The sequence below is a fragment of the Cryptomeria japonica genome, chromosome 7, assembly GCF_030272615.1.
Source record: "Cryptomeria japonica chromosome 7, Sugi_1.0, whole genome shotgun sequence".
NCBI classification, from domain to species: domain Eukaryota; kingdom Viridiplantae; phylum Streptophyta; class Pinopsida; order Cupressales; family Cupressaceae; genus Cryptomeria; species Cryptomeria japonica.
The window spans coordinates 73,547,611-73,560,126 of record NC_081411.1 but is presented as its reverse complement, the minus strand read 5'-3'; positions in this window follow the sequence as shown (position 1 = coordinate 73,560,126).

Genomic DNA, 12,516 nt, shown 5'->3' with positions numbered 1-12,516 from the left:
TTTTGCACATTCTCATCTCCACCATAAATCAACTTCAAATTTTCTCAAAATTCACAGGGGTTTCTAAACCATGAACATCAATATACTCAAAATCAGAAAGAGTACTTACAATGCCTTCCAATGCTTGAATATATTCATGTCTTTCCTTAAGCTAGTCTATAGTCAGAGTACCAGTAGCAAGTGAATACTAATGAACAACATAATCCCAGAACTATCATCCCATTTCTTTGATGTAGATCTTCATTCTATCACTCCAAATTCTATAGTTATCCTTTGTGAACTTAGGACCCTCCTTCTTCATCATCTTAGATCTATACCTCAAGTGATTAAGCTTCTGCACAAAGAGGACATAGTACTCTAATACAAATTGTTATTATGAGGATTCAGTTACTAATGAGAGGGGGGTGGGTGAATCAATAGTTATATCATTCTGTAATACTTCTAAAACAATACCAGTAACTACTCAAACATACTAATTAGCAGATTTACCAAACCATTTACTCAAGTGTTCATCAAAAAGTAAACATAGTAAAGATAACAAATGTTCAAACCAATAATGCAACGACTAGATATGAACATAAATATTTTTCACGTGGAAACCCAAATGGGAAAAACAATGGTGGGAATTATCACCCACAAATATGTGCACTCTTACGGAATGCGCCCAATTAGGAGCTTTACAATATGCTCAGTTAAGAGTAGACCGTGTTAGGAGTCACCCGATCAAGGGATTTCACCTTAGCCCTATTACGAGCTCTACCCTATTAGGAGTAACCTTGTTAGAGGATTTTAAAGTCAATTTAATGAGCCACTCGATGAAGGGATTTACAATATTAGACTTTCTAAAGTCTACCCAGTTCAGAGATTTCAAACTGATGTAACTGTTAGGGAACAACAAGGCAAATGATCTAATCACAACACTTTCTTGCTTGCTAGTACAAATCCTTTTAAGCTCAATTCTGCTGCACACATGCAAAAACTCAAATCTGGTTCATCATACTCTTCTTCATTTTGGTGTAATTAATTATTCATGTTGGATACTATTACACCATACTTAAGTTTACTTAGGTGCATGCATATAAAAGTAGTTTGGTTATGAGACACTTGGGTGTTTGTGCAACATTAGGATAGTGTGTAGAGGAGAATTTCCACCTTTTAAGGTCTTATCTTGTTGTTACATTCTGCATTCGGTGGGTGATCCATCTCATGTGGAATATTATATTGTTTCTCCTACCTAGCCTTGTTTCTTATTGAGCCACATGTCATAGTTGTGTGCTCACATATCCATATAGCCTTGACTATACAAGCAGGATCATATTCATTCCACATAACAATGCTTGAAGATCTTGTTGATCAGTATTATCATCTTGATAGAATATAGTTTATTCCTATCATCTATTTTGTCTCTCTATTGTACTTTTCATTGAGCTCTTGATCTTGGTAAAATCTTACATGGTATCAGAGCCTAAATGGCTTCTTTGATTAGTCATTTTGGAGGCTTCAATTTTTGGATCTGCAGAGCGGCTCTTTCTAGGTGCGTCTAACAATGAGTTGGATATCACAATTGAGTTCTGGAGGTTGTTTCCATGAATTTTGACTACAAATATGCTTATATTCAGATTAGATCCTAGGTCAGCCTCTACACTTGCATTGGCCTGATTTCTATTGCATTTGCCAGATCTGTGAGCCCTCTATGTGGCAATCTTATCTTATATCAATGTCATATTGAGCCATCTCTTGGATTGTAGGTGTATTGGTGTTGCCCTTCTCACCTTGGGTGTTCAGGTCCAATTGGCATCAAATTATTGCAACAGGTTCTTGATCGATTGCATACAACACCACTTCATTTGGTGCACCTTCATATATGCTCCTTGTCGGCATGTTCTTTGGGCATTACTTTGACTAGTTTTTTATTGTTGAGGTTGTTTTATTTGCAAAATATGAATATTATCTCCAGCATTGATCGTCATTTGTTGCAGACCCAATTCATGTAGTGGTTATATTGACTCAGCTTCATATATCATCGACCCACATTTCCTTTGCACAGTATATTCATTTTTGAACGGGTGTAATTTATTCCACAAGCTAAGAATACGTGTAAGGCTGTATAGTTTTCAGCTGAAATTTATTTTCAGATCCCACGTAGGAACCCACTTGTTTGGGATGTGGAGTGTGAGGTGAGGAGGCCCCACGTGGGCCCCTCTACTTATATTTTTTTAAAGTTTTTATAAATAAAAACTTTTTCAAAAAACATTATGAAAAAGTAAAAGTTTTTTGTTAGCATCAGTATATTTTTAGAAAATATTCTTTTCTGACGTCAGCATATGTAGAGATTTTCAGCGCCCTCTCCATTTGCATTTTCACTTTGATAGGCGAACATCAAATGGCAATATCTTGGGTTCAGGACATCATTTTTCGATGCATTTTGTTTTTAAATGGGCTAGAATTTCATGCTCTTTGCAGTGGTGGAGGAATGTTCTGATTTTGATAAATTAATTTTTTAGAATTTGCAAATCTTCATGACTGTGCCTATCTAATCCCCGATTTTGCAACTTCAGAGGCTTCGTTTGGGGTCATATGACCTCTTTTTCACATGCCATTTTTTTTGAAAGTGCATAATTTTTTGTCTACTTTCATAAACTACCATTAGTTTGCAGTGATTTTGAGTATAAATTATACTTTTGGTATTTGGTCATTTTTGGCCTATTTGGTACTTGTATTTTGCTTGGATCTCAGTCTAGATCACTTGCAGTATTTGTTGGAGTCTCTTATAGCCTATTTGAGGTAGTTGTAAAATTGAAATTAGAAGTCCACCTTACATTGTTTTGCAAGTGGCCCATTGTATACACACTATGTATAAGTGTCAAATCACCATTTTTTCTATGGGGGGTTTCTTGATTGAGTAATTTGGGGGGGATGTCTTATGTGGTCGTACCTCACTCTATCTTGTTTTTTTTCATTTTGGTGCTATGGGTTCTCCTAAATTTCCACTTTTAACTCCTCATAATTATGCATCATGGAAGATTAAGGCATGGAGTAAACTAATGAAAAAAGGACTCATTCATTATGTAAATGGAACTATTACAGCACTACCTGATCCTAAGGCTAATACTAATGCTAAAATTTAATGGGTCACTAAGAATTCTATGGCACTTGGAACTCTTAGAAAGTATGTATCAGATGACTTCATTTTTCACATTGATAAGTGTACTACAATTAAAGAGGGTGGGAAATTTATGAGAAGTTGTATGGTCAACTTGATGAGATTAAGGGCTACAAGCTTGATAATGAACTCACAACTCTGGATCCCAAGCATTTTGATACAATCAAAGATTATGTCACAAAATCCAATGATCTAAGATTAAAGCTAAAGGATTATGGAATTGACAAAAAGGATGCTCAATTGGTTTATAACCTGTTGGACAAGCTTCCTTCAAAGTATGCAGCCTTTGTATCTAGCTTTCACACCCATAGGTTAGCTCAAGGTTCCTCATACACTTCTCCCTCAATTGATACCTTCATGAAGATGTTGATACTTGAGAAATCTAAGTTGACTAAGATATGGTTTCCAAATCTTCAAAGGCACAACCTTTGGTGGCTAATAAGGGGAATCAAGAAAAACAATGGAAAGGAAAGAATCAAAAGAAACCTAAGTCAAAACCACAACACGATGGAGTACAATCATCCTCTCCACAACAAGGTGATTCTACATTTTCACCTAAGAATAAATCCTATAAGGACAATCTTTTTTGTGCATATTGCAAGAAGTTGGGACATGATGAACAACATTGTTACAACAAGGATATTGATGAATTGAAGAATCTTCTTGAGAAGAACAAAATGAACCTACCTTCTAGAATGTCTACATCGGCTTCTTCTTCGAAGGAAAAAGAAAAAGTAAAGGATCACTCTTTTAGGACAGATAAAGGAAAGGGACAAGCTCTTTATGCTACCACAAGTCATGATTTAGGGAGATAACTTCTACATTCAGAGGCTTCTCATCATATGGCATCTTTGCAATCTATGTTCTCTTCATTTGAGCCTTTCCACATGCCACAAATTTTTGATGGGGAATCATACATACATGGATGTGATTGGGAAAGGATCTATTTCCATTGGGGATAACTCCTTCAATGATGTGTTGTGTGTACCCCATTTGACAAACAATCTTCTTTCCATCTATCAAATCACACATTGGACAACTAGGAAAACTGTGGAGTTCACACATGATTCAATTATCATTAGAGACTTGGAGACTAGAGATATCATTGCGACTAAGCTGGTTGATCATGCATCTCGGTTGTACTCCTTTTCACATTTTGGTCCTATTGATGAGGTTGATTCTTCACTTGATGATTCAGATTTTGAAGAGAACTTTGGGTACTTGAACTTAGGGATTCTCACATGTGACCCCATTCTTGAGCCTTCCATTGCATCTCCTCTTATTGATATCACATCACCTATTGTACTTGATGATGCAGCTAGCGCGATAGTTTTTCCTTCTTGTGATTCAGTGCAGGAAGATATTTCAAGTCTTCCAGCTTCAATTCATCGAGATAACTACTTGACAGACATTGCAGGTTTGTTTGTGGAGTCCTACATTGTAAATTTTAGAGACATCATTGATGACATTCATCTTCTCTTTGATTAAGATGATCCTACGTTGATTGTTGTGAGGGAACAATCTGACCCTCTTGTGCATTCTCTACATGATCATTCTTTCAAGGTTGATACGATTGTGGATACTTTTGTATTGCAGTTGGAGGAGGTCTCTTTATTCTTTAAGGAGACATGTGAGTCTTTGGATATTGTTCTACATTCATCTCCACTAGATCTTGGAGTTCCTTTTTCAATAGTGTGGAGCACTTCACCACCTCTGGAGGGGGTAACTTTTAGCATCGACATGGGGACACTTGAGCAGTTTTCAGAGACTTCATTCATCATGATTTTTTTTCCTACATCCTCCCTTCATGATTGGGGAAACTTCATGGATACACCTTTGGTTTTGTTGCTTCCTAAGGAGAGGAATTTTGTTCGACGTTAGTGGAGCAATTTCTAAATTCATCTTCGAGCTTCTACCATTGGTGCAGATTCTATATTGAGGGGGGCCTACCTAGCTTCTCTTCTTCTCTCATATGGGGGGGACCTTTTCCTCACATGGGGTTTTATCCTTCACATGCTTCTATGAGAGTTATTTGTATAGTTTTCATCTCTCTTTTTGGAGGAGGGTTTTTCCCCATTGGGTTTTTCTCTTTTTCCCCGCTTTGTGAGAGGTTTCATTGCATTGGTTTGTGTGCATTTGCATTTGTACATGGGTGCCTAACATGGCCTAGTAGTTGAGACCCATATTGCATTTCTTAGATGCATTGTAGACTTAAGTGCATTCCCCTAAGTTGCACTTAAGGAGGGGTGTTGGTGTAATTAATTATTCATGTTGGATATTATTACACCTTACTTAAGTTTACTTAGGTGCATGCATATCATACTAGTTTTGGTATGAGACACTTGGGTGTTTGTGCCACATTGGGATAGTGTGTGTAGGAGAATTTCCAGCTTTTGTGGTCTAATCTTGTTGTTACATTCCACATTCGGTGGGTGGTCAACCTCACATGGAATATTATATTGTTTATCCTACCTACAACACCTATTTCCTACCTACCCTTATTTCTTAATGAGCCACATGTCATGTTTGTGTGCTGACATATCTATGTAGCCTTGCCTATATAAGAAGGCTCATATTCATTCTATGTAACAATGCTTGATGATCCAGTTGATTAGTATTTTCATAGATTGATAGAATACAGTTTATTCCTATCATCTATTTTGTCTCTTTATTGCACTTTTTATTGAGCTCTTGATCTTGGCAAATTCTCATAGCCAGTATAGATCTTTTTGAGCTCAACTTTGCTACACACATGTAGACACTCAAATCTGGTTCATCATGCTCTTCTTCTCAAATCACCAGCCCAAAATCTCTTCTCTAACTCAACCTAAATACACTTTTTCAACTAGGTCGATTACATAAGCCTAACTATATTTAAAATACATTGAATTTACATTTACAAATCATTATGTAGATCAATAAAAATCATCTCAAATCATTAAAACAAATTTTAAGACAATTTTCACTATTGAATGATCACTGCTCATCACCACACATCGATTTGATAAGCCATAAAACCCTTGTCACATTATACTAAGCACTTTTTTGTTTCCCAAGAAATGTGATCCTTGTACACACTAAAATGAAATCTTATCATCACACATGGATTCTGAGATGTCATCACTAATTTATTAACATGATAAGATTCACTGCCAAACCATAAATCATTACTGGTATACATTCTTCTTCACAGAGTTTATGACAGTCAATCATAATTCGCTCAATACTTCAAATCTGTTGATGCGGTTGTAATCATAGACTCATGCCAATTTCATAAACATATGTTCCAAACGGAAACATCTCACTCTTCACCAATCGTCTGTATTGGTGTCTTGATCATCACATTGTTCCTCTTTACCTTGTTGTAAACTGGTTTAGCAGTTTTTTTGTCTAACACATTCCTCTACCTATAGGCCTAGATGACTTAGATTAATCAACAAATATGATTGCCATCAATGACAGAACAAATAAAGTCATCAAACAACTTACAACTATATCATCATCATCTAGCAAACAATCTCCATCAACTTTGCAAGTTATGCCAACAATAACTTTATTGGTCATATTCTCATCTCATCATCATCTCCATATACCAATAATCTCCTCATCGTTATCATCATTAGTTATGCTATGCCAATATGATTGAAAATTTTGATTGCATTCAAGGTGGTGTATTTTTTTGCCCTATTTTGTGAGTTTAATTGATGAATTTAGGGTAAAGTGCTAAAAATGAAGATAAAAATGGAAAAATAATGAGTTACATTCATTGAAGTGAGACACGCACCTAGATTTGAGTAATATAAAAAGATTCCAATCTGATCATCGAAAAAGATCCAAAAATGTTGGGACTAAAATGCCCATCACTCTGGTCCTCTTAAATGTTTGCACACCAAACAAGGTTGATTCGACTTTGTGAATAATGCATGTTTACAATATTGAACCCTTGTACTTATTTCCTACACATAGAAGGAAAGGGAAATAGGTTGGGACTGTGGGCTTGCCTAAGTCAAACCCTAGTTTAGGAGTTAACCTTGATTAAAATATTACAAATACTTAAATAAATATTGAAAGTATATACCTGAGATTTGCAATGATTGATAATGATGCTTTACTTCTTGAATGTAATCACATATTTTGTATGAAATGGCATGCACATGAAAAAAACCTAATCACACACACATGCCTTTAAATGAAAGATGTAATGATGCTCTACAATTAAAGAATGAAAAAGGCAGCCTTGAAGACCACTAGAAATGCTTGATTAGGAATACTTCAATGCTGGATTATTATAATTTTACCCTTCTCTTATGATGTCCATGTATGAAAATGAGAGGGTAAATCCTTCTTATATACTTGTCTGTTGAAAAACATGCTAATTTCCCAACATGAGATGACACAAAGAAAAATTTCTCACTCAAATTTGATAATGTAAGAGGGATTCAAAATAGAGCCCAATTAAGGAGGATCAAGCCATGACGCCGTAGTCCTAGTGAGGACCAGAGTGCCATACCCTAGTCCTACTCTATTTTAAGACAAAACTAAGGGGCCATGTGATGCATGAAATGAAAACAAGGTCATAGTTGCATGATATAAGCATAATTATCTCTTAATTAAGCATTGGGAGATGACCACTAAGGCGAGGGCCCAAAATGTGGACTAAATTGTAAGGGAGTACAATTTAGGACATTACAATAGGTTTGTCAATAAGGTTAACAATATTATTAGATTACATACCAAGGTCATTAGGAGAAAAATCAAGAGACTTAGACTCAAAAACATTAGTTGAATGAGAAGGCAACAAATTGGTAAAGATTTGGAGGTTTTGATTGGGAGGAGCTACAAACTTATTTCCTTTGTCATTGACACCAACTATGAATATAATATTTTTATCAATGAAGTATTAGATTTTATTTCTTAATTGGTAACATTTCCTTGTATGATGGCCAGGTTGACGATGATATTGAGAAAAAGATATAGGACTATGGTAAGTTAGAAATGATTTAAAATTGTCAATTCGTTTGATGGGAAGAATTTGCAACACATTAGCATTCATCAACCTCAACATTATACTATGCAAAGACTTAAAAAGAGGGGTTAATTCTTTCCTAAAGCATTTGGATAAATGTGTCACACCTGATGTCATGGTTTCTACTTGAGTATTGATGTTGTCATTTATCTCAATGAAACCTTAGCTGGTTTTGAACTTCATAGATGATTGTTGAGAAATCTCACTCTTGTCAACTAAAGCCATTGAAAAGGATGATTCAAATTGAGTCATTTAAAGTTGATAATTATGAAGCATTTCACAAAAATTGCATAAACAAAGTAAACTTAGAAAATCGAAGCTTATCTCTGATGTCTTTTTATAAATTAGCAATAAAAATTTGTTGAACATCATGATCAGGCATTTGATAAGAAATTTGAGAATGCAAATGCTTGTATCTACCAATAAGATTAGTCACTTTTTCTTTAACTCCTTGCTTACAATGAATCAAATTAGTCAAAATAATATTAGGACCAATGTTATTTTAAAAAAATTTAATGAAAGCATTAGGTGATTTTTGAAAAGTAATAGAATAAGGAGATAAAGATCAATACCATTTCTCAAGGCTTTAGCTCTAAAAGTTCTAGTAAACAATTTAACCATGTGAGTCTTTGGTCATGAGAAAAATCACTGCACAAATTTTGAAATGTCTTCATATGAGTCAATGAGTCACCTTCTTCATTGTATAACTCCAATTGAGGGACTTCTATATTCTTAGGAGGAACCACACGAACAATATCATTGGATAATGGGCTCAGTACATAAAAGGTGGGAACATTGAACTTGGGTTGAGTTACGAAATCAAATTAGTGTTGTAAGGATGTAACAATTTGAGCTAGGCTATTAATGATTGCTTTGATGGATGAATTGAAATTGGACATATTCAATTGCTATGGAGGAGAAATGTTTTTGTAAGGAGGAAAAGGTTGAGAATAAAGAGAGGGAACATTGTGATATGTTGGCATGGGATATGGTTGTGAAACAAATTGAAGACTCGTGGAAGGAAGTATGCAAGAATACTGATTAATTGGATTCACTCATGACTAACATATGTAGGATTAACATTTTATGTTGAAATAGTCAACGATAGAAGATGTAAATGTAGGAACACTAGGAAATGATGTAGGCATAGGAATAGAATTGTTAACTTGGCTAGTGGGTTGAGAAAAATCAAGGACTGTAGCACAACTCTTCATTGACATAATATGTGTATCAACAATATGAGCAAGGAAACACAAGAAATCCCTACCTATCTTATCATTTTTCACCATTAATTTTAGTCCTTTAATCAAGGGGATTGCCTTCCTATCCAGGCATTGTTGACCCATCCATTTCTAAAGATTGTCAAATTTGTTATCAATCTTCTCCAATTGGTCAATAGTAACCATAGTTATTGATTTGTCCGCATCATGAGAAGTATGAGGAGAATGAGGGATAAAAGGTGTCATTTGTTTAAACCTCCAAATATTTACTTAAGGCTTCCCTAGTGTTTAAACCTTGGGAAGCCTTAAGTCTATAACTTATTTTCACTAATTTTGTGTATGTAGGACTAAGGGTATCAAAACTCTTTCACAAATGAGGTAAATTTGATGCAAAACTGAAAAACTATGATTAAACAATGCAATCCTTTATAAAAATTATTGATTAACCAATAAATTAAGCATTGTGATTTATGAAATTGGATATTAGATGCTTCTATATTTGAACATATGTCATAATAATTAGATCTAAAACACAATTGAAAAAGAAAGAAAACCATAAGACAATTTTAGAATTATAAATTAGGTTTTTTGTTAATTTTACCACTAAGTTTATGTAATTCAATTGAAAATATGATTTATGAGTGCAAGTTTTAAAATATTGAAGTGAATAAAAATTATATTTGAGACATCATATGAGAGAAAAAAATGAAAGAAGTTAGGGTCACCAAAATTTATTGGTGTAATTTGGAATTAGGGTTTCAATTAACATAAAAAATATACTAACAAGATGAATTAGCAAACACATTGAAAGAGGGGTGAATCCAATAAATCTAGCCACAATCCAAATAGGGAAAAGGTTGAAATTCTAATTAGATGATATTAGTTATTATTAGTTACCCTCTTTCTTAGTTGAAATTGGAAGGTAATTATGAAATTAGGGTAAAATAATGAAAAAATGAATCAACTTGTCAAAAACAAACCACTACAAATATTCCACAAATCCAAAAACTGAGATCTAGGCAAATTAATATGTTTAGAACCTATTTGCAAAAAATTAGCTTGTTTTTTTAGGACCGAGTAGTATAGATTCTCCTTGGTCCTCCAAATTGCAATCTGTCAAAAGTTGAACTTGTTCATCACTATCAAGTTTGTCAAAATCCCTAAGTACAACTTCTGATCTTGTTCCCTGTATACAAGAGAGAGAGAGAGAGAGAGAGAGAGAGAGAGAGAGAGAGAGAGAGAGAGAGAGAGAGAGAGAGAGAGAGAGAGAGAGAGAGAGAGAGAGAGAGATTTAAAGGATAGGGGTTTTCCTTAGGTCAAAATCCTATTTAGGAATTAACCTTAAAATTGAAATAGTAATTGAAATGCAGTTTGCATAAAGATGCTCTGCTTTAGAGGAAAAGGATAGATTTGAAACAAAATGCTTGTAATTCAAATGTATACAATGATTAAGTTTTGTTTAATCCTCATGCAAGGGTTTTAGGATGTCTTGTAGAATGTCCTCATAAATGGTTGATCATGGATGCCAACTTGAATGCTTGATCTTGACTTTACATCTTATCCAATGCTTGATGAATGATTGATTGTTTGCAAACATGAATTGAATTTGCAATTAGAATAATAGAGTTGTTAGACTATTTTTCAATTGAGATGGGTAGAAATCCTTTTATACTTGACTACTCGATAACTAATTGAATTTCTAAAGTAGCTCAACACGGTATCAAATTTCCCACTCATCTAAGATGATTGTTGTGAGGACCAAAAATGAGTTCTAATTAAGAGGACCAAGGCATTGGGCGCCATCATCCTGACAATCAGGTTTCAAACTTGGAGCGAAGGCAAGAAAGAAGGTGGAAATGCAAGATTGTAGGTGGTGTGAGTAGAATCAAAACATCCATCATGCATCAAAAGCTAAAGCACCAAGGTGAGGTGTAAGCAAGGCTTAAATTATATGCAGATATAATTTACAATGGTAGAGTTCTCTTTAGTGTTTGATTGATTAGATGAGATGGAATTTAAGAACTAGGATAAATGATGCAACATTGATAATAAACACCATAAATAAACAATTGCATGTTTAAAAATGAATCAACATGTACAAAACAATGAAGGAGATGCAGAGAGGAACCTATCATAGATATCTAACTTGAAACTAGGTGGACACTATAGCTAGCTACCCTAGTCTTCATAGTTGCCTAAGTACAAAACAAATATCGAATTTAACTTAAGAGATTCCATTCTTCTTTTTGGTCACTTATCAACTCAAATAACCTAGACCATGGGGCTAAGCACCCTAGTCCTTCCCTTTTGTAATAAATTTTGCTTCATTGGTCCTATTTCTATTTGCATTGTGCTCTTGTGTCCTCAATTTGAACCTTAAATTATTTATAAACTTGGATATACAAAAAATGAGTGTAAAATTGTGTTGTGTTGTATAGAGGCTTGCCTGAATCAAACCCCAATTTGGACACAAACCTACAACAATGATAATAAAGAAATATAAATCTAAAGTAAAATTCTTGAATGGAAATGCTTGATTGAAGTGATTATACCTTCAATTGATGATGCAATGCTCTTAAGTTAAGTTTTCCATGTGTTGACATGTAATAACATGATAAACCATCATAAAATATATCATGAAAAGATAACTAAAGATGCCTTGTTGTAGCTTGATGCTCCTTAAACTCAAATTTTCTCTTAAAGAATAATAAATATTGAATTGGAAGGATGTGATAATAATGATTTTAGATGAGGAAATAGATTGTGGATGATGTGTTATAGCATTCTCAACGTAAATTCAACTTTTGCTAGACTTACAATAATAGTTGATTTGCATCGAAGATAGATCTAAAAGTGGCAAGGCCGACACTTTATCCTCCCAAACTGTAGCCAAAAAGCATTAGATATTGTGTGTACCCAGTGTCCCAACAACGTAGGCCTGAATTTTAAGGGTCGTGAGATAATAGGGCCTTGATACTAGATTTTTAATTTATATTAAAGATGACAATATTTAAGTAGGACAAAAGGTGCATTGAACTTTTAAATGATATAGGACCCATATAAGCTTAAAATAATATAGGAGAAAGTATGACTTGAAATAAGGGTAC